Below are 24664 nucleotides of genomic sequence, written 5' to 3' on the forward strand. Positions count from 1 at the left end.
GGGAGGGTGTTCTTTTTTCCAATTATCTTTGTGCCATTGCCTCAAAATGGTCACAACTGCAGCATCACTGATGTCATCTGGAATTTCTTCATCATTCTCAAGCTTCAAGATGAGAGAGTGGAGCCATAGTGTGCATTTTCCTCAGCCGATTTGAAGATTTCAGCAGGGATTCCATCAGCTCCAGATGCCTTGTTGGTTTTCATCTGCTTGATGGCTTTCCTCACCTCATAAAGAGTTGGAGGGATTTTGAGATTGCCACTGATTGGGAGTTGTGGGATGGAGCTGAAAACACTCCCACTGATAAAATAGTTTCCACCAAAGACCTTGAAATGGTCTTTTCAGTGTGTGTTGACATTTTCTCTCTCACTGAGCAGTTTTCAAGCACCCTTGCCTTCCTGAAAGCTCTTACAGGGCTTCAGTGGCATCAAACCTAATCCATGTGGATGTTGGATCGACTTCACCATGACATCTCACCATCTGCCCTGTGTGTTGGAAGCCTCCTTCGATCTCTACCTTGACTTACAGATGTAACAATGTCTTCTTTTGGGATCAACGACAATGCCAAATGCCCAAAGATTAAGAACAAGAGAATCACTGCAGACTTAGGTTCAAGACTGTGATAAGCTTACCAATTTGCATCTACTAAATAATATTTAAGAGAGTCAGGGCCTTAGGGAGAAACTAGCATATTGTGGCTTTTGCAGTGTTCACGTTAGGTCAGAAGAGGTGCATTAATTCACATGGGTATGCATTGTTTTGATTTAAAAGTCTGTTCTCAATAGTAAATTGAGTTCAGAGTGTTCTAATCTTACAGGAAATAGTTCTGAGAAATTGGCTTTCTTTTGTTCTCTGAGTAGATGCCTCTTTCCTATTTACAGGAACTTATTTGGATTATAAATTCAATTTTTATCATGAGAGTATTATAGCCCCAGTATTGCATTAGGGCTCCTATATTTTACTATGTAGGATCATCTATTCAGAAGGCATCATTGGGCATAGCAATCTAATGCAGTTTTCTACCCCTATCTAATACAGGACAAGTATTACATATATTGCATTATAATTATCTTCATCATAAACTGTTAGAACTGGAAAGGGGCTAGTACTTTAATTTTTTAGTGAGGAAACAGAATCCAAGAGAAGTGGAGTGATAGTTATCCCAAAGTTGCATAGCTGAATGGTGATAGAAACTGTTCTAGAACTCAGTGCTTCTAGGGCAGAGTTCTTCTAGCCGTGATATTCTTTCGCTCTTGACAATATTACATCTAATAAGGAATAAAATCCAAATCCTTTATCCTCTCTAATTTCTCTTGTAAACAATACCCAGGAAGCAGGAATATTTAGTGTATTTAGGCCCTCAGCAGTGTGAAGCACTACAGTCACAAACTTTCTAGCACTGGCATTAATAATACATCTTGAAAATCTCAATGTTTAGGGCACCAGAAAAAAATATATAAAGACCATTTCATTTCAAAAGTAAGAGCAATCAGAAAGACTACGAATGTTTTGTTGCTGTATCTAACAATGAGGAAAGAACTACAGGAACTCTGCAACTGTAAACCATAAGGTATATGACCTGCCAGAAGACTCCAAGGTACAGAGAAGGTCCGCATGTGACAGTCTCGAAGAAGCGTCAAGATTAACAAGGGATCAAGCATCAAAGTTAGCAATGGATGATCTTCCAAAGCACAGGAGTTGGTTTAAGGGCTTCTATTGGTCCTTGAACACATTCATCATGAACCATCATTGTATATATCCAGTGAGCAAATCACAATACTGGAGTAGACTTTCAAAGACAGCATAAAGCATAAATTCCTGTCCTTGAGTCATTTATTGACTAAAAGGAGAAACAGGACACACGTGAATCAAGGGCATGCAAGTGAGGGTCAAATTATATCAATGAAGAGTAACAAAATACAGAACCTTGAAAGGCAAGAGCTCAACCTTTGTGCAAAGTATAGAGGGTCTAACTCTAGGAACTTGGTTACTCAGGCTTCCTTTCCACTCACTCTATTTAGCATATTAGACCCCTGTCCCCAGCCTGCTGTCATACCTCCCTGTCTCCCATAGCCTGGCCAACTTCCATGCATTCAAGCATTTATTTATTCTGCAAATATTTAGTGAACATTCCCCAGGTAATAGGGCTTGATATGTCAATGAGAAAGCCACAGTCCCTACCCTTGGGGGTGTTTAAAGTCTAGTGAGGGGACTTCCCTGGTGGTCCAGTGGTTAAGACTCCATGCTTCCAATGCAGGGGGCACGGGTTCGATCTCTGGTCGGGGAACTAAGATCCCACATGCCACGCCAATGGGCCTAAAAATAAATAAATAAATAAATAAATAAATAAAGTCTAGACTTTATGACAGAAAAGGAAAACATGATTCAAATACAGTATAACAACTCCCTCCGTAGGGGTGGGCATATACTGCTAAATAATATACAAGCCAAACTTGGCATTAGAAGACATGATGTCTAATCTGAAACTGTGGAGTAGAGAGAATTGCACATTTGATCGAGTTTTGAGGATGGAGAAAATGGAGGAGTGGCGAGAGAATACTTGAGAATAATAAGCAGAAATCAGACAAGAAAGGCCTTGTGTGCTGATCTTACAAGGTTGAAAAAAAAATTGGAGGGGGCTGGAGTATAAGGCAAGATTCTCCTTAATCCTCTCTTATCATTAAAGGGAGAGGTATGGACCCAAATCGTCCATCACCACAATGTCTTACTGTTATCAACTGCATGCAGGTTATCAGAGAAATGTTCAGGAAAAGAATTCATTTTAAGCTCTACTATTCCAAGCAATCTATACAGAACCCACCTTAGCTTCTGACATCTGTTTATCTCCCCCACCATCTTCTCAACTGTACAGGGACTATCCTCCCAGTTACTTATCTCCTGGTCCTACTCCTATGTGGACACCAAATCGCAGGTTTCCTGGGGCTCTTAGATTCCTTCACCCCCACCTCTTCCACTTCATGGATGAAAGAGGAGCGGAAAGGAAAGCAATTCTCAAAGGTCTGGCCCCAAACAAGATAGAAAGCCAGAAGACTGTCACAGAATCACCCTGAGCGTGACCATGCTACGAGTTCCTCTGTTCCTTTTCTCTGCTTACAGATGCTTTAGCACACGCACCATTTTGTGATCGGTGTAGGTTTAGTCCTAAAACAGAGTGGACGTCTCATGCCTTCCGAAGATGTTTATGGTCAAGGGAAAACACCCCATGCTGCTGCATTTAGGGTTGTGGCATGCCCCAGAATGTGAATGAGAAGGAGCTAAAAATAAGAAAAAAGAGATGTATTCTAGCACACGGCATTCCTGTGCTTGGAACGGCTATGATCAGATTTGTGTCCTAGAACACTTCCTCTGGCTGCCTCGTGGGAAGAAGGCTAGAAGGGGGCATAACTGGAGACAGGGAAAACCATTGAGGCCTGTATTAGTTTTCTGTTGCTGCTGTAACAAATGACCACAAACTTAGAGCCTGAAAACCACATGAATTTCTTCTCATACAGTTCTGAAGTTCAGAAATCTAAAATGGGTAAGCAGTGCTGCACGCCTTCTGGAGGTTCTAGAGAGAGAACCCATTTCCTTGCCTTTTCCAGCTTCTAGAAGCTTCCTGTGTTGCTTGACTCGTGACCTCACCTCACTCCCATCTCTGCTTCTGTCATCACATCTCTTCCTCTCTCTGGCCCTCCTGCCTCCTTCTTATAAAGACTTGTGAATATATTGGGCCTACCCAGATACTCCAGGATAATCTGTCTCAGAATCTTTAATCACATCTGCAAAGTCCCTTTGGCCATGTAAAGTGACATGTTCATAGGTTCTGAGGATTAAGATGTGGACATCTTTGTGAGTGGGAGTTATTCAGCCCTTTAAAATATCCAGCCAAAAGAGAATTGGGAGAAGTAGGTGGATTTGAGAGATATTCAAGGAGTGGAATTAGGATTTGGTGATTGGCTGGTTGTGGAGATGGGGAAATAGAGAGGGAAGTCCAACCACAAAACCTCATGCTTTTTAACGCTATCAGCTTTCCAACTCCTTCCATTTTCTAAGACAGGATACGCAGGGAAGCAGGTTTGGCGGGGGTTGGATAATGAGGTCAATTTTTGACATAGTGATTTTGAGATGCCACTGAGAAATCCAAGTGAGGCTGTCAACTGTCAGGTGAATATACAAGGCTGCAGCTCAAGAAAGGAATTGTGAACTAAAAGGTATATATTTGGAAATCAGGAGGGAAAAAAACAAGATAATTGAAGCAATGAAATCTGTCAGGAAGGGTATGTAAAATGAGAAGAGATAAGGCCTAGCGACAAAGGAATACCAATATTTTAAGTTCTGGCGAAGCTCTGAAGATTCTAAAGAGACAGAGAAAATGGGGGAAACCTATTTTCTTCCAGTAGCGCCCATTCTTTGTCTCCTGTTTCCTTCCCTTGTCTCTGCCCCGTGGTCTGGACTTAGTAACTACTCAGCCTCTTTCTTTAAGGAAACACTGATTCTATATGACCCCCAATAAATGCTACCACCAACACGCCTGTTGAAAGAGTAACTGGCATCTCCAAGGAGATAGAAAGAAGGGAGCAAAAAAATAAACATCCAGAATTATGTGCAACAGTTGATGGGGTGAATGCAGACTCTGTGGTTGAGAAACTTTTCCTCTTCCTGCCTTCTCCCCTGTCGCAACCATCAAAAACTATCAAAAGGAGAGGAGGGGGTCAAGTAAAAAGTTCCGGCAGTCCCCATTAGCAGGGAGGTGAGCCCCTCTGGGAGCCATGGTGGGCCTTCCTCTTTATCACGAAGGCCTATCACGGATCAGGCATAGAGAAGACTTCCATAGGCAAGAGGGCATTAAGCTTATAGAGGTGGCTTCTGTATGTTTGAAATATCAGCTCATCATCCTCAAACTCATCAAACTCAAACTGTGTTGAGTTTCTGAGAGTTTGGCAAGGTCAGTTGGAGTATCTTGGGGCCCAGGAGGCACAGTGTCTCTGAGACAATAGGCGGGAAGATATAAACAACAGCTCCCATTGTTTCAGTGGACCCTGAAAACTCTGAACTTGGATTCAGGCCAGGGCTTAGACTCATATCTAGCGTGCTGCTCTGCTGTCCCAGCTACAAATGCCCAGCTACAAATCACATGTCCATCACCAGCAGCCCCCTGCCCCGCCAAAGCATCACAGCATGAAAGAAGAAACAAACGCCTAAGCTCTTACTCTGAAGATGCGCTCTGACCAGGATCAAGACGGATTGCTGGGCAGGGTACTGCAGCCAGGGTGGAGAAGTACCGGTAACCTCAAGAATAAATCCTTTGTGGTGCAACTGCTGATGAGGGAAGTTCAGCCACAGGAAGTGCTGGCCGCCAAATCCCTCATCTGATGGCAAACGCCAGACTCCAGAGCCAGCAACTTCTGTCAGAACGTGGGTAGCTACTACCTGTGCCATCTCTTCCCCAGGGGAGGAAGCAAAGACAGGGCTTCTGGGGCGCAGAGATGTTAAAGGAATTCTCACTCTGAAACAAAAGAATGAACACAGGCATGAGAATTCTCACTGTGTTTTGTGTGTGTGTGTGTGTGGTTAAATCAGAAATCAATTACTTAGTTCCTATCTGCCATGTTTATCATCTAAGGAAGGGCTTTGTCAACAGTCAGGATTCAAATTGTGGCTCTACCACTTACCCTGTGGCATGGAGATGAGACAGCATCTCAGAATCAATTGCCTGGCCTCTACCTACGGGTACATGCCATAAAGTAGTTAGTGCCTGGTACAAAGTTGGCATCCTTCCCCTACTCCAATAAGGAAATAAAAGATAAATAAGGCCAAGCCCTTGCCTCAAGAAACCTCCAACTGAAATGGAAAATTAAGTCAAAATGTATGAAATGGTCAAGCCCACTGAAAAATTATTGACTCCCCATTCAAGCCAGCACCAGAAGATGGTTAATTGCCAAACCGTCTGCAGACACAAAACTTGGTGAATGAGTTCAGAGGAGGACGAACACAACCTATTACTCATTTGGGTCTCCTTACAAGGAGGGAGCATTTATGAAGAGGGATGGATTTGCTCTGAGTTTTAAAGAATGGGCAGGGTTTGGATCAGCTGAGAGCACAGGGAAGGGCTCTACTGATAAAAGAATCCCGAGAATCAATACAAAGGGCCATCCTTGAGTCAAAGGCTTGTTGTTGTCTGTTCATTATTTCTTTACTGATGTGTCACTTGGGGACGGCTTCCTGTTAGGCATACGCTCTCTCCCTTCAACGAAATCAGATATGTTTTGCCATATTCTTTTTCATATCACTGCCTTTTTGTTTCGTTGTTGTTTTTGTTTGCACATGGTCTACGGGGGTCACCCTGTAAAAAGCCCAGCAGGATGGTCTGCGTGAGGAGCGATCGGCCCACGTTGCTCTCTGACGCTGAAGTGGGGTTTAGGGCTCTTCTCCTGGGAGAAAGCGTCACACCAAATGCCTCTGGAGCTCCGACTGGAGACTGAGCACAAAGGATTTCAGACCTTCACGATTGCCTACGCCAGCTCAGCAGCAGCAACTTCAGAAAAAGGTGATAGCGATCCATTTCTTGAATTTGTAATCCCTCTATATTTTATCACTGATTGTGAAGAGCTTTGTGATGCAAAATATACAATATAAAATGATGTGGGGATGAATAGGGCTTTCGCACTCACCCAAGGGCTTCTGTCCTTCTAGCTCTTTCTCCCTCTGCCGTTGACACAGATGAGAAACAAAACCCCAGGAAGACCTTCCCTTTCTGTAGTCCATAAGGTGAGAATTCGGCAAAGCGAAGGAAATCCATCTCTGAGGCCAAACATAGAAACTCCCCACCCAACTGTTTTTGGTGGGAATGAAAGCCAAGGTGTGCTTTGCAGAGCCAAGCACTTTTCTCCTCGAGCCATGAACTCCTGTGCACAGCAAGGGAATTTTAGCCCATTATGTTTCTGATTCATTTGCACTTAACTCATCAAGATATTGTTTTGTATGAGCTGCTTGATGTCCGAAGCACCTTATGAGCCTTTTTACGACCCTTTTATCTGAGAAGCTGGGAATTATGCCTAGCCAAGAATAAACAAATCTCAAAGGTTCAAGTTCAGTTCCAAACATGGAACCCCTATTTAGGCAAAGGCTAAATAGTTCGTCCTTTCTGAGTTTTGCTGTGGTTAATTGCAAAGCGACTCAGAGGTGTATAAGGCCAGGAAAAGCCGACCCTGGTTCAAAAATGCTTTCCTTCCGTCCTGGGGATGGTCAGTATTAATTAGCAAGGAAAAATATATCCTCTTTCATATCCAGCCTATTTTTGAAGTGAGGTACAGTGAAAAGCAGATTTCATTTTATTGTTGTTTTCTGAGCATCCATTCTTAATCAGATGAATGAACTTATTTGTACTAGTTAACTTTGCTGGAGTTTAGGAGTTGTATTTAAAACAGATTTTATCCTACAGTGATATTAATTTGATAGGATCCCTGATCTGTAAACCATTGGTTATCTTGGTCTCTCCTGATAAGGAAAAAAAGTGCCGAGGATTTCCAGTTGGTGAGCACATTTGGGCAGAATCTTTCACACGTCACAAATTGCAGATGGGAGGCGGTGATCTCGAACATGCAGTCACATTGCGTGACCATCTGACACCTTCCATTTAGAAAAATAATACTTTCCTCCCAGCATACGCTCCCTGCTGCAACCAGCACCAAAAATTATGCCTGGGAGAGCCGTTCCTCCTAGAGCAGGGTCTTAAATATTTCTTAGGCGGCTTTTAAAAGATTCAGATGGCCGCAGCACCTAGCTCCCACCCTAGTCACCCTTAGAAAAATCCAGGAAAGGCGACTTCGCAAAGATGCTACTGATAACAAAAACAGCCACAAAGAACAAAAGGGGTGGGGGGTGGGGGAACTGGAATGAGATGAGAAAATTACACCAGACACATTGGTAAGGTGATTTATTCTTGTCTTCTGTGTGATTCAAGCATACTCATGTTAAAGTCAATGGACTTCTTTGTCGGCTCATTTCTAAGCCACTTCACAGTGGCAGAGGATTTCGCAGTCCCCAGGAGGGGCACCTGAGTCGCTGGGATTGTGTACAACTTGCTCACCCCCCAGTGTTCTTCACTAACCCTTGCTCATTTAAGAAAAGGAAGAACATCTCTGCCTGGCCTCCTTCCCTGTACACTTAATGACCCCTGGCATTAGCAAAGGCAGTGATTTCTGACAGACATGTTCAGGCAGAGAGATTTTTAACCAGAAATTCAGAATTCTGATAGAATGTCGAAATGGGCACAGCTTATTTGCTGATTAACAAAGCCTATGGCAAATTCTGTATCTGATCTCTCTCTACACACACACACACACACAGAGGTTGTCTGAATCCATGTACACACACACACACATATACAGATCATGTATGGCTGTCCCTCCTTTTTGCCCCAGACTGAAAGTAAACACACTTTCACAACCTTCTAGGTTGCTAATATCCATCTTGTAAGAATGAAGAGGGCTTGGGTAGCTGCTGTGCCTGTGAGAAGTGACCCCAAACTGTTTTCTTAGAATCTTTTGGGGAGATGGGGTGGAGGGAAGGGGTATTCTCTCTCCATGAACACAGAACAAAGGTGACCAAAACAATCAACCACCTGCTTTAAAAAAACACAAGCTTCTTCCCATTTTCACACTGCCTTAGGTTTCGGGGGATTTCCCAAAGCAGCAGCAAGTGAATGGTTTTAAGGCTGTATATATCAGGATCTACCAAAATGTTTAAAAAGAAACTTTTCTTTTTATTTAAAACAAAATGGTACTCGCAAGATGCATACCCTGTTCTCTGTGCTTGTAGAAACAGGGAGCAGATAGCCTGATAATTAAATGTAATAATAACACCATCTTTCACTTTTATAATGAAGAGAAAGTGCTTGGAAAGCTACTTCATCAGAGACAGACAGGTGGGTTTGTTTTCAAGAAAGCTCTAGTGTCAACTGCAGAGAATCTGACTTATTTTCCAGTAGCTTTTAAAAAACACAGGAGCAATCCTCATTTGTAAAATCAGCTCCACCTCTGTATCCGAGGGACAAGAATAGCAAGTGGGGGACTTTAAAAGGAAAAAATAAATTAAAAAGACAAAGCTGCTTTGATCAGGATTGCCTCTAAAAAATCCATTGCTCCAGAGGTTTTGTATAAATATGTTAGCCTCTTGTAGTTCTCTCCAGATCTTTAACTGATAAAGTCTGTAATAACAATAATCTTTGTCTTACAGTCTGTTACTTTCTCTCTCACTCCTTTTTCTACTTGTACGTGAATATTCAAAGACACATATTCAGATATGCGTACATGTGAGAAATTTAATCAGGTATTGCCTGAAATACCAAACAATATAAAACTTCCTCCAAAGTCAATCTGTCCATGGGATCTACAAGTATCATAACTTTGTAGTAGGGTTGAGCAGTGTGTGACTGCCTGATGGTTTCATTAGGTATCTCTTCTAGGTATAGCCTCAATCCATTTGTCTACCAGGTATCTATTAATCTTTATACCATAGCTTTAACGTCATCACTAACTCAATGACAAGGTATATTGTATTACCTTGAATAATTAAACAGATGAAATGCCTGATTCCTAAAACCTCCAGATAATTGAGGAAGTAATGATTTGGTCCTGAACTATTGCCTGTATTGTCCAGATAACCACCAAGTCTCAATTTGATATTGAACTTGGGAAATCTATCATAACTGGCAAATAATAATGAGAGCTCACATTTATTGAGCACTTATTATTTGCCAGGCATAGTTTTAAACACTTAAAATGCATTTGAGGAAGGTTCTCTTATCTTCCTTTACAAATAAGGAACCTAAGACACAAAGAAGTTAATTTCTCAAGATAACAAGGTTAATGAGCTGTAGGTCCAATATTTGAACTCTGGCAGACTAAATCTACCACACATGTTCCCCACCTCTCTGTAAACTGCCTCTTTGTGAATTGTGATCTAGGGATGTTCACCTACCAGTACTTGGAAGGGCTGCCTATCCAGGTACAACTCTAATCAGGAGGAAGCTACATGAGATGGAACTTTCTTACAAAGGTTGAAGGGAGGTGGTGTTTAGTATACTTGGGCTAGGTTTGAATCTGTTATCTTAACGAGAAAAGCACTTTATGCTGAGAATGGTAGAGCAGAAAGATGGAAGGAATCTAGGTTCTAAGGACATCTCTGACCCAACCCTGAGGGGTCCTCCCAATCTCTGGACTTCCAGGTATGGGATATAATGTGCCCTTATTGTCTCTATGACTTTTTTTTGTTATGTTGTGTTATTGAACTATTATATTTGAAGTTGAATAGCCCATTGAGTACTAGAAAAGCCACATTAACATTTTCAGTTTAATATTTGTTAAATTCCCTGTAAAGTTTTGTCACTATTTTGGTCTAGTATTTATTAAACCATCATGATATATTAAGTGGTAAAAGAAGTTGTACATCAGAGATTTTAACCATAACAAGAAAAAAATCAAACGTTAAAAGAATGTTAAGGGGGACATTTTTAATTAGACTAACGTTATAGTTAGATTCAGTATTTTGCATGTATCTTAAACTATAAAATTGGCTTACGTGAAAGAATGCATCAAAAATTGCCAGCACTATATCTTAAGAAGAGGGGTAGAAAAGAATAACATATGTATAATGATTACTGTTAGATGCACTGGCCAAATCTGAAGTGTCTTAACCAATTTCATATTGTCTTTCTCAAAACTGAAAAAAAATTGATGTAAACTAAAAAAAACATAATGTAGACTAATCATTTGTCAATTTTATTTTTAACTGAAGCCATTTTGTGATAGCTTTTATAAGGACAGATTCATGCAACATTCTATATCTTTCCCTTCAATTTCTTCAGACAATCAAACACAAATCTCTTCATAGTAAATTGAATAGATGCCAAACAGAAACTTCGGGTGGTAGCTTTGCTGCCTCTTCTTTGATAAGAAAAGGGAAAATTCACCATCATTCATTTAACAAATCTGTACAGAGTGCCTATTATGTGACAGGCACTGTTCTAGGGACATAACACCAAATGAAAAAGATAAAAACACCTGTCCATATGGAGCATGCATTTTAGTTGAAGGAGATGGACAATTAACCAAAAAAAAAAAAAAAACTAGTAAAATAAGTAGTAAATGTTATAAAGAAAATAAAGCAAGAAATGAGGATGGGAATGCCCCTGAGAGGGGGGCTTGTGATTTTAAATAGGATGGTCACAAAAAATGGCACTTAGATGAGGTTAGGTGGCAAGCCCCATGGATATCCAAGGAAAGAGTGTTCCCCGCAGAAGGAAGCCACAGATGCAAAGACCCTGAGGCAACATCATGCACGGCCTTTTCAAGAAGCTGCAGAGGTCACTGGAGCAGAATAAGCAAGGGAGAGGGATTGTAGTTGAATGTGAGGGTCTTGAGGTAACAGGAACCTTCTGAGGAGGGAGGCAGGGAAGCACTTGTAAGCATTTGAGATGACCTTGGCTTTAAAATACTCTCATAGAGGTAGGGCTTGAGAAAAAGCATTTCACTGTGGCCATGCTTTAGTTAATATAGATCTTTTTTCTCTGTCTCTCATGTGGCCCAAGTCTGTTAAGCGCAGCCAGTGTAATAAGACGGTTCACCATGTACCAGATTAAAAGGAATGATCAGCTTGAGACAAAATCTGTTTAATCTGTTCCTTTTTTTTTTTTTTAACCTTAATTCTATATAGCTTTGCAAGTTAAAATTTTCTTCATGATCTCTTTTAGACTTTTATGAGCTTTTATTTTTTCAGTGTCCACACAAATCTATTGATGTTGTTATATATTTTAATCCAATAATAATACTAAATGAGTTTTAATAAAAACCAGCAGAAACTTGCCCTACCTCTCCCCAGTTCTCCTTAAAAACAGTCATTCTCTCTTTTACCTGCTGTTCTTGGCATTCACATCTGTATATATATTGTGTTTGTTTGGTTGGTTTTGGCTGCGTTGGGTCTTCGTTGCTGCATGCGGTCTTTCTCTTCGTTGCGGTGCGCGGGCTTCTCATTGCAGTGGCTTCTCTTGTAGCGGAGCACGGGCTCTAGGCATGCGGGCTTCAGTAGTTGTGGCACGTGAACTCAGTAGTTGTGGTGCACGGGCTTAGTTGCTCTGTGGCATGTGGGATCTTCCCGGACCAGGGCTTGAACCTGTGTCCCCTGCATTGACAGATGGATTCTTAACCACTGCGCCACCAGGGAAGCCCCACATCTATATTTATAAATAATTTGCTAAGGTGATATGTCTTTGTCTATCACTTTTGACTTTCTGATACCTGCCACTTCTTCCCATTTTGATAAAATTAAAACAAAAAATAGTTAAATCAAAGATCAGTGTTCACATTACTACGTACTGCAGAGTGAAATAATTATTATGATTACATTTCCTTTCTTATACAATTGCCCCTTTCTGGAATTTATTTTTGCCTTTGTCTTTTACCTAAATAGATGTTTAGAAGCAAATGCGTTAAAAAAAAATTCTGCTACTCCTTTGAAACCACCATACATTTGTAACTAGTTATATACTTTTTTCAAATGCTCAAACTCTAGCATCCCTTTTCGCCCTGCCCCACCTTTTTTTCTGGGAATTTTCTTCCTACAAACTTTAGTTTTTCTTCTTCATTCTGAGTCTGATTGCTCTTTAGGTCTATGACACAGACAGCATCCTGGGATATCCCTTCCCAATTCTCATTAAATGTATATTTTTGTCCCTGAGCCCTATGTCTTCTTTTTCTTCAATTACTTCTTGGTTCTGCCAAAGCATATCCTCTTGTAGTTTGCTTAAAACTAACTAACTAATTAATTTTTAACAATATACACAGGAGATGCTCTAGAAATGGAATAACTGATTGGTTATTCTCTTGATGGGTGATTTGATTGGGTAGAGAATTCTGGGTTGAAAATTACGTGAATGTGCAAAGAATTTGAAGTCTTTCCGTCCCTGGAGCTCTGCCATTCCCATCGCTTTGCCCAATATGGTGATTTTGTTTCCATCCGTTGTGCTGAGTGCCTTGAATCTCATGTTCTTCAGGGCAGAGAAATTGTCTTTTTCCTGATTAATCCGCTCTGCTTTCTCTACCATCTTCTTCTAGATGTTAGACCTTTTAGATTGATCCTTTACATATTTTTTTCTTATTTTCCCATTCTTGATCTTTTTATCCTACCTTTGAAGATATTTCATGATTTTATCTTTAATTCTTCTCTAGATATGTTTCACCTTGTTTATAGCTACTTCATTATTCTCCTTTTCATGTCTGAGGATATTCATTGGGCGGCTTTGTTTCTTATTTCTATTTTTTGGTGGTGATGGTGGTTGTGGTGGTGGTTGATTGGTTAGTTGGTTGATTATGTGTATTTTCTTCTCTTCCCAGAATCATCTCTATTTCTTTCAAGTTTATTTTTTTTTTTTGTTTTATTTTTTAAATTTCTGTCCTTTAGATTTTCATAAAAAATGGAGTTACACTTATCTCAGTTTCTGTTTATACTTAAGATTCATGTACTAAAGTGTGTTTGGACATTTTATGTCATTAGACAAGGTTGTTGATTAGCAAATATTATTCTTGAGTCCTGAGGTTCCCCTTCCCCTTTATTCAGAGAATAGCTCACAGTCTTCCATCTGATCAATGAGAGGGTGAAGGACGCTGACTGTACTAAAGGGTTACTCCTGGGATCTGACACTGTTAATATACTTCTAACCACCCCTGACTTTCGGTACTATCTTCAGCCATGCCCTGCACTAACCTGGGAACTCCAAGTCCCAAGTCCCCTAGAGGTTGTAAAATGCAAATCAGTTCACTTTTTGTTACTATTCACCACTGCAAGACCTTTGGGTTTTAGTTTTTTCCATGCTCATAACCCCATCAAAAGACATTTTCCCAAATATATTAAGATACCTCCTCTGCTGCTCTCTTCTCTCCTTTTATCTTTGCTCTTATGAGTCTGTTTTATCCCTTTATTGTCTTTTTAGAAGTAACCTAGAGAGAGAGGAAATAGTATGGTCACACAACCGTCTCTGATCTATACCTGTGATTTTGATTTTAAACATTTTCTGATTTTTTTTCTAAGACTTCCTTACTGACAAATAACAAATCTGAGAATATGTTGTTTTGATTTGGTTTCAAATAAAATAATGCCTAACAGAGCAGCTACTCATAAACATTTATTTACAGATAGTGAATATAATGAAAGTATTCTGTAATTTAATGATTACAGTATAAATGTATAAATGACTGGTCAATTACTGAATTCGAGCTAATGCATAGCATCAGGGAAATATTTTACCTTGTCTATATGAAGAAGTGTCCTCCTCTTTCTGTAAAATAACAGGCATTTTTTTCTTATGAGGCTTCTAGTTAATTTCTTAGCTTCAGAAATACCAGTCTCCTTAGTTCTGAAAGCCATATTAGAATAATTTAAATAAGCATTCTGATAGGAGACTGCTCTGTGTTTTCTGGCTGAGAGACCTTTTGTGGACCTAGGACAAGTTACCACCAGATTATATAATACCATTTAATATCGAGTCCCCCCATGAAACCTATATCCTGCTTTGGTCAGCCTGGCCTATGTTCACTGAGGTTTAGGGCACTGAAGTGTTCATGCTAAGATCTTGCCATAAAAAAAAAAAAAAGATCTCCTCTTGGAGTTTTTTTTCTCTGACTGACCACAGATTGTTTAAAAAAAAAAAAAAATCAGAAACACTAATATGGCAAATCTCAGCTTGCCCTTAGCTCTGTGATTAAGCAGGATAAGCAATAACATTGACAAGTTGCCTTGATAAATTTCAGAAGCCAAATGAAACTGTTGACTCTTGGGAATGAATTCACTGGAGGATGTTACACTATTCTTAAGGAGTAGTCACTGGAGATTTCCCCAGGACTCCACAGACTTAAATAATAAAAATAAAAAAAATAAAACTGTTGGCAAAAATAAAATAGAAAGGCACAGACAAAAATAAGGGAAAACTTATAACCAGTGTTTTTCATGTTGTTGTTTGTTTTATGACAGCTTTATTGAGATATAATTCACATAAAATATAATTCACCTCATTAAAGTATACAATTCAGGGAGTTTTAGTACAATATGTTTAGTTTATAAAATATTTAGTGTATTTAGTATATTCAGAGAGGTGTAGCCTTCATCACACTCTACTTCTAAAACATTTTTATCATCTCAAAAAGAAACTCCATACCCCTTAACGGTCACTTGCCTTTCTCTCTTCCCCCAGCTGCTGGCAACCATTAATCACTTTCTGTCTTTATGGGTTTGCCTTTTCTGGACATTTCATATAAATGGAATCATACAATATTTGGCCTTTTGTGTCTGGCTTCTTTCACTTAACATTATGTTTTCAAGGTTCATCCATGCTATAGCATGGATTAATATTTCATTCCTTTCTGTCACCAATAATATTCCTTTGTGTGGATATAACACATCTTGTTTATCTATTTATCAATTGAAGGACATTTGGATTGTTTTAACTTTTTGGCTATTTTAAATAATGCTTTTATGAACATTCATGTATTTTTGTAGACATAAGTTTTCATTTCTCTGGGGTGTATTCCAAGGAGTGAAATGGCAATCCATATGGTTTAAAGTGTTAAGAAAATGCCAGTTTTCCAAAATGGCTGTACTATTTTATGATACCAGCTGTGTATAAGGGCTCCAGTTTCTCCACAACCTCACCAACACTTTTTATTGTCATTTTTTAAGCAATTCTAGTGAATGTGAAGTGGCATCCAATTGTGGTTTTTATTTGCATTTCCTTAATGAATAGTGGTGTAGAGCATCTCTTCATGTGCTTATTGGCCACTTGTAGATCTTCTTTGAAGAAATGTCTATGCAAATCTTTTTATAATTAGGGTTTATTTCAATCTAAATTTCATTCCATTCATCTATATGTCCATTCTTATGCCAGTACCACACGGTTTTGGTTACTGTAGCTTTGTAATAAATTTTGAAATTAGCAAGTGTGAGTCCTCCAGTTTTGTTCTTCATTTTCAAAATTGTTTGGGTCCCTTTTGTTTTCATATGAATCTTAAGATCTACTTGTCAAATACTGCAGAAAACACAGCTGAGATTTTGATGTGGATTGTGTCGAATCTGTAGATCAGTTTGGGTAGTATTGCCATCTTAACAATACTAAGTATTCCAATTTGTAAACATAAAATATCTTTCCATTTATTGAGGTTTGCTTTCATTTCTTTCAACAATATTTTTCAATTTTCAGGGTACACATCTTGCACTTCTTTTGTTAAATTTATTCCTAAGTATTTTATTATTTATGATACCATTATAAGTGGAATTGTTTTCTTAATTTCATTTTCAGATTGCTTATTGCTAATATATAGAAAAACAATTGATTTTTATATAATGATCTTTTGTCCTGCAACCCTGCTGAACTCATTTATTAGTTCTAATATTTTTGTTGTGGATTCCTCAGGATTTTCTCTATGAGATCATGCCATCTATGAACAGAGATAGTTTTATTTCTTCTTTTAAAATCTGTATGCCATTTTTTTCTTATTCTCACTGATTGCCCTGTCTAGGACCTCTAGTACAACGTTCAATTGAGGTGGTGAGAGCAGACATCCTTGCCTTATTTTTAATTTAGGGGAAATCATACTATCATTTGCCAGAAGTATATTAGCAGTGGATTTTTCCTAGATGCCTTTTATCAGGTTGAAGAAGTTTCTTTCTACTGCTAGTTGGTTGAATGTTTTTATCATGAAAGGGTGTTGGATTTTGTCAAAAGCTTTTCCTGAATCTCTTAAGATAATCATATAGTTTTTGTTCTATGTCCTACTAACATGATTGTGTTACACTGATTCATTTTCAGATGCTAAGCCAACCTTGCATTCCTGGGTTAAACTCCATTTGAATATTGTGTATAATCCTTTTTATATGTTGCTGACTACCAGTTTGACTTTAGTTGTGATCAATACTCTGCACACTATTTGGAAAGTGGTGACAATGTGAAACACTAAGTATAACAACAGTAATAATACGCTTGCCTGACTCTGTGCTGGACATTTTTACATCCATTGACTCATTTAGTCTTCACACCAGCCCAATGAATTGGATCCTAATATTACCCTAATTTTACAGACTATAAACCTGATTCTCAGAGAAGTTATGTAACTTGCCCAAGGTCATAGTACCAGTACTAACGAGTGGAGATGCTGGTGTTCTGAACAGTCTGACTCCATAACTGAGCTTTTAGCCACGCATTCCAGGAGTATATATTGAGATATGGATACTCTTTCCTAAGTAAGCACTGTATCTTCTCTTTGTATTTTCACTTCCATCTGTCTGTTGTGTTCAGGGTTCAAGTCACTAAAGATGAATTAATAGTGCTGATTGACAAAGTTGTTTCTGGGGCAGAGGTACAGGTTCATTCAATTTAGATTCAGTTTGGCACTCATATACCATAATCTATAGGGATGAGAGCATGTGGGTTAACTGAAAATAGATCACAAATACACACTGGATTTAACTAGAAAATGTCCAATTTCTTTTCACTAAAATGCAGAATTATGATCTAATTCACTGTCTTTAATATTTGTATGATTCTTTTTTCCAGATGTTTAGAAAGACTTCCCTGAGCTTACCTTGCCAGATCTGTTTGGGTCCCTCAGGTTACAAATATAGTAAGGATAAGGAGTTTGCAAAGGAATAAAGTCTTAAAGAGAATATGCAAAACTTGTATAGCCATAAAGAGAAATGGAAATAACATGTTGGATTGGTAGAACATTGTTTTCTTTTTCCAAAATACTCTGTAGTATGAACATATTGTTTTACAGTTCAAGGAAGGAGAAACATTAAATAAGTGAATAAATAAGCTTATTTTGAAGAAAAAAGAGACTGAGATTGTAACGTATATTCAAATACCATTTTGAATCTTTTTTCTACTTTCTGATTTATATTTCCCAATGCCCTTTAAATTTACTGTATTTAATAATCTGCTGGGATTTTTTTTAGAAAGTACTAAGAAACCTTAGCTGCCAAGATGAAGAGAGCTTTGAAAAGATCTGCACCCCAAAATAATGTCCAACAGAAAATTATCATTCAGATTAAACAAAATGAGCTAACATTAATTAAAACTCCTTTTTTTTTTTTCGTGGTGAATGTCTCAGTTCTTACCAGTAGCTAACAGATCACGTCGGAGAGTATTTAGGCGTTCAGAATCCACAGTCCCCAAAAAAACCTCCAAATCTGAACTCCAGGAGCTAATATTTAAGTAGTTGTTCATCAATTCTACTCAGATGAAGAGAATTTCTGAGGAGCCCTTGTCTTTAACAGTGAGAAAAGTTGGAAGAAAGGAGCCCAACTCAACTATCCCTGCCCTAAATCCTCATGATTCTTAGCTCTTCTGTTTCACAGAGCAACGCTGTGTGAAGTGTCAGTTCTGTGCTCTCCCCCACTGCCCGTCTGTAGCGCTGCATGGCTTTGCATTGCTTAAGGATAAACAGGTTGAAGTTGCATATGGTTAACATTTTTTGTTTGAGCTGGTGCAGGGAGAGATTGTTTAGCATCTGCAGGTCTCACATGGTGTCACGGGCAGTAAAGGAATGACTGAAGTAGTTGCAGACAGCATGGAGTCTGCGTTCCTCTCTTTGCCTAAGAAATCATGGATAATTAACATGGATTGAATACAAAGCATGAGAGCATAGGCACGAGATCAGAAACCCCCATCTCCACGTGGGATCTCCATATTTACCTGTATTATATGAGGCAATAAAAAACCAGAGGAGAAAAGTAATAAAAACGCAATAGTAATAAAAACTTATATTTACATAATTTCTTTCTGCCCCAGGATTCCGAAGCATTTGATGAAAATCATATAGGAAAACCTGTCACGGGACCTGTGACTTATAACTGGCAGAAGAGCTCATTAGCAATTACAGGCTGGCCAAAGGAACCAGAGACAAAATACATTTCAGAAAGAGAGTCCTGCCTTAGGTCTTCTGACTTATCCTGTTACCTTTATGACTATAAATCAGAGTGATCAATTTCAAACATACTCCTACTTGTCATTTGACAGTGGCAAGAATCATTAAAAGCTCACAAATTCACTAAATTACAATCAACCTGGAACTGTGAAATCCATGCTCACTTAGGGAAGTGTTAAGTGCACATTTTATGTCCTTTCATCGGTGCTTCCCAACATGGAATTAAAGGATAAGGCCTTCATCTTATGTGCCCAGCATTATCAGGTTTCCCAGACATCTTTCCTATACGTGAGTTGCAATTCGTACTGTGGCTATGAAATCAGGCCGGTTTTGTTATGACTTGAAAAGGTTTGTAAGGCACAGCTGTCATCTCCAGCTGTTTTTATCAGTGATCTGCAGGCTACAGTGGTCCTTTGTAAGTTGTGCTCTTACAAATGCCATGAGGGTGTGTTCTACTAACACCCACATATTGAGAATCCCCACCAAAAACTGGATTTGAGAGAGAAATTGTGCTTGAAGCCAAGAGGATTTTTGAAAGATTAGACAGTAATAAAATAGCTACTTCCCCAGAACATGAGGACTTCTGTGGCAAATCCATTGCTTTTCAACTCAACAAAATCTCTTGTATGTATCAGGCAGGTGCCAGTTATAATTCTACTCCTCATGATAATAGTGAAGGCACATGATGTAGGTATTCTGTAAAGTCTTTAAGCATATTACCTCGTTTAAGCCTCAACAACATGATGAGGTAGGTACTAATTTTATTCCCATGTAAGGATAGCAAAGTTTGGGATGGTTAAATTATCTGCTAACGTCACAGCCATTTGCAAAGTGCCATTGGTTCTAAAATGAAGTCACAATGAAATCATTCTTTAGTCTTATCTCTAGGATTCTTATCTCTAGATAATAAGTCCAAGAAATAAGAGAAAGTAAATGCTCTCCTGCCAGTTTAATTGAAAGAAAAGTAAGGAGTAGAATCTCATAAAGTCAGAGATGAGACAGCAAATATAAAATCAGCCCTATATCCTAGCTATTGATATCATGTCATTATTTTTTATCAATTCACCCAACAAAGACTATATATTTTTCATTGCTATAGTGGAAATCACAACTAAACTGTTATAATGCCAATTACACTAGAAAAATAAATCATAGCATAAGCACTATCACTTGCAAAGGGTTTTTATGTTCTGCTTGATATGACTTCATGAGACAAGATATAATAGATGATATTACCTATTTGTGAACTTCTCCAATCCACTTATTCACTCTACACACTCCCAGCCTCAGTTTCCCCTCTAAAATCCTCCCAGCTCAAAAATTCAATGATCCTATAATTCTAAGTCACAGCAGTTTTTTGAAAGTATGCTTTACTCATTATTCTTTTTATGCCTTTCGAATATAAGACAGTTGATATTAACCAAGTATTCTCAAATAGTCTCACAAACATTGGATGTTCATTATAGCAATCCTGACTCCAACAAACCTTCATGAATCAACCTGTTATAAAATAAAGCATTACAGTAAGGCAGATAAATATTATCATCTGCTACAGCTTCTCAAAACATTCTTCATAAGTGATGTTTTATGCGACATGATTGGAAAGCACTGCCATCTCCCTTAAGGTTAAACTTGTGATCATCATGTAGATAGGAAATAAAAACCTCTGCATAGAATTGTATTCATATCATTTATGAAGCAGAAGTAAAGAATCACAGAGAATGAAATGTTTTCATAACAGCAAAGAACCACAGCTAATATTTTTTGAGCCTTTGTTCTGTGCAACACATTATAGGCATTACTTCATTTAAGTTAAATGTATAATAATCGTGGGTAAGACTTCTTGAGCCTTCTCTCATTGAATACTCACAATAACCCTATGAAGTAATAAAGTACATAACTGATATTCTACTCAGCACATTATTATTTAGAATATTCACATTTTATTTGAATTGTTTCTCAAAGTCTCCTCCATTAATAACAGAGACTGTTATTTTCCATCCAATTTATCTCTCCTTCTTCCTTTGCTAAGAGAATGCTAATTGGATTAAGGGTGCCAACGTGCCCATATAAAAACTTGCATTCCCAGCCTCTCCAGTAGTGAGAGGTATTCCTTTACACACTCCTGACCAATAATATATAAACAGAAATTTCCTGCTAGGAATTCTGCGTAAGCCTATTTATTTATTTATTTATTTATTTATTTATTTATTTATTTATAGCAGTAAGACCAACGGCAGCAAAGAGTTCAGCTTTTTATTGACCCTGTTACTAAAGAGGCTTAGTCAAAAAGACCAAAGTGCATGCCATCATGAGACTCTCCAGATTCTTCTTCCTTTGCTTCTGCTTTCTTCTCCTTAGCTGGGGCAGCAGTGATGGAGGGGGCGGGACCTCCTGCTGGGGCGGGACCTCCTGCTGGGGCAGGTCCACCTGCCCCCGCATTGCGGATGAAGATCCCGATGTTGACATTGGCCAAAGCCTTTGCAAACAAGCCTGGCTAGAGATGTTCAACATTTACACCGGCTGCCTTAATGAGGGCATTGATCTTACCCTCCGTGACTGTCACCTCATCGTCGTGCAGGATGAGGGCCGAGTAGATGCACGCCAGCTCCAAGACGGAGGCCATGGTGCAGGCAAGTGCTAGGTGGGGCTGCCGGGCACGGTGCTAGTCGCTGGATGAAGCGAGGGCCTCACCCCAAAAGTGGCCTTGGCTTCCTCGGAAGGACTGAGCACCTTAGAGGCAGCTGAGGAAAGGCAAGTAAGCCTTTGTAAATGGGACAGTCTGGGTTCTTGCCCGAGAAGATGTTTAAGGGGACACACGCTGCAAACAGATGGTCCTGGGTGGATTTACTCTGGCCCAGTCACATCTTGTTTTTCTTTCCGTACCACTTCGTACCTCTGGGTGTCAGGCACCTCCCTCTTTTCCAAAGTGGGGCCTTTGGAAAGTGTGGTCTTCACACTCAGTTTGGATGGAACTCAGCACAAGCTGGAGCAGGTGAGAGGATCCTTAAAGGACTGCCGCTGATGGACAGTATCCACGTGCACTGAAGCACGGGAGCAGGCAAAGTTGTGCTCACCAGGCTTCCACCTCCCTTCTTTGTCACTTCCTCTCCAGACGCTGATATTTCTCTCCAGGTGACCCTACAAGGTGAGTCTAACCCTGACCTCCTGTAAGGTCATTGTCCCTCCACCATCAAACCAGATCTACCAGCCTGGGAGCCTGGAGGTGGAGGGTGGTAAGGGGGATTCCTCTGCCTCTCCTTCTAGTATCTTCCCAATCTGTTGTTAGATCCTTCACTCTTTTAAATAGTGCAAATCTAAATTTTTAAGTAAAATCATAGAAATGCTAGAAACTGTGCTGTAGTTGAAAATGCATTTAATATTAGGGTTGAAATGTGCTGATAACTGTGATATCAAAGCAACAAATACTTTAAAGGAAAAGATAAACTCCACACGTTTTTTGAACTGTCTGAAACAAATAAAATATTTGAAAGACCTTTTAAACTGGAAAAATACTTATAACATATGTGACATTTAGATTTTACTACCTTTAATATATGGAGGGTTCTTAAAAATTAAGTTTTAAAAAAGAGCACGTATTCCAGTAAACAAATGAGCAAAGAACATGAACCGGCAGTAAAACACATACACACACAACTAAAGATAGACCAGGAGGGGCTTCCCTGGTGGTGCAGTGGTTAAGAATCCGCCTGCCAATGCAGGGTAACACGGGTTTGAGCCCTGGTCCAGGAAGATCCCACATGCTGCGGAGCAACTAAGACCGTGCGCCACAACTACTGAGCCTGCGCTCTAGAGCCCTGGAGCCACAACTACTGAGCCTACATGTCACAACTACTGAATCCCGCGTGCCTAGAGCCCGAGCTCCGCAACAAGAGAAGCCACCTCAATGAGAAGCCCGCACACCACAACGAAGAGTAGCCCCGCTCGCCACAACTAGAGAAAGCCCACGCACAGCAACAAAGACCCAAAGCAGCCAAAGATAAATGAATAAATAAATATTTTTAAAAAACAAAAAAAAGATAGACCAGGAAAAATTTTTAAGTTCAATTATTTCAGCTAGTCAAATAAAAGCTGATTGAATCAGTGAGTTTTTACCTAGAAAATGTACTTTAAAATTGATAATATTCAGGGATAATGATGCAGGAATCATCAATAACCTTAAGGAATATAAATTGGTACAGCTATGCTGGATGTAACTTTGGAGAAATATATCCATTTTTTCAATCCTAAAATTGTGTACAAACTATGACCTAGTAATTCTTCCTCTAAGAATTCACCCTAAGAAAATGATTATAGATGTAACAAAGATTTATTTACCAAGGTTGTTTATCAATATACTTCTTTACAATAACCAAAAACATGGATAGAACCTCCAGCCCAACATTAGGGAATTGGTTGAATAAACTGTGTATACACATATAATGGGAAATTATAAAACCATTTTGAATAAGATTGAAAAATAGCATTTAGGAAAATAGAAATATATTCATGTTATATTGTGGGGAAAGGTTATAAAATAGTTTATACAGTATGATTCATTATTGCAATATTTGTAAATAAGAATATCCATGGAAATAAAGAAAAACTATATACCATAACACAGGTTATTTCTGGTTGATGATACTGCAGTGTTTCTTATTTTCTCTTTACCCCTTATGTAATGTATAAATCTTCTACCATGAACATCGATTGTTGTCATAAGAGACTATTATTTTAAACTATTAAAGTTAATGGCAAATAATTAGATAATCAAGTAGTCAAGGAATTAATTTTGATGCAATATGAGAAAGTCGGTTTGAAATATGTAACAGGGGAGTATCAGAGCATTTAAATCCCAACGTGGGAATGAGGAAAGCAATTGTGTCATGGAAAGAAGAAATTCAAATAAAACAAGTGTACAGAGGAAGACAAGCTGAGATTTGAAACTGGTAAAGAGGGAAAAGGATGATATTGACTATTAGCTCAGATAAGAAAGTCAAAGAACAAGCTTTCAGTACATTTGAGTATTATAAGTCAACTTACCATCATACAAAACAATAATGTGTTTTTATTCGGTGCAAAAGTGGTAATGGCCAAATTACTTACTCTAAAATGCAAACACCTTAAAGGGGAGCTAGTAGAACACTGGAAGCAGTTAACTGATCTCCAGCATGACTGGGATTTTCAGGCTGGTGTTAAGTTTAACAATCTTGAAAGGTGTTTTGGAGTTCAAATGCAAAATAGGTCCCTCCCTTGGAGGGAATTCTGTGAATTAATTGGAGACACAGGCATTTACAGCTCACAGGTTTCCTCATTTGCTGGAGGGTATCGTTATCTTTATAGTTCTATATATAAAATAGGCAAATGTCCTAGGTCATGCCTCTTCCCATGAAAACTTGATCATGTGCTGGGAAGCAAGGGGAAGCCCAAAAAAAGTCTACCAATGGACAGAGATACAGATACATAACCCAACACAAAGGCACATCAGTTTAGAAAACTGATGCCTTTCCCCAAGCATCAAGGAACTGTCTTCTTAGGGGAGAAAATGGTTATTTCTGAGGAATACTCATGATCACTCCCAGAATTTTCTTATGTTCCAGAAAAACCACCACATAGAAATTTCCACCACTGTAGTATTCATATTTCCTAGCACATAGGTGTATAGAATGCTACAGCAAGTGGCTACAAACTGGACAGAA

At 38.9% G+C, this 24664-nt stretch overlaps 1 pseudogene across 1 annotated transcript; it reads right to left on the reverse strand.

Annotated features, from left to right (window-relative positions):
- Positions 1-9014: 9014 nt before the first annotated feature.
- On the reverse strand, positions 9015-22263 carry LOC309610872 (large ribosomal subunit protein P1 pseudogene; annotated as a pseudogene). Its single transcript has one exon. The product of its transcript is annotated as a large ribosomal subunit protein P1 pseudogene (transcript).
- Between the last annotated feature and the right edge of the window lie 2401 nt (positions 22264-24664).

This window comes from Balaenoptera borealis (assembly GCF_965194805.1).
Source record: "Balaenoptera borealis genome assembly, chromosome: 14".
Taxonomy (NCBI): domain Eukaryota; kingdom Metazoa; phylum Chordata; class Mammalia; order Artiodactyla; family Balaenopteridae; genus Balaenoptera; species Balaenoptera borealis.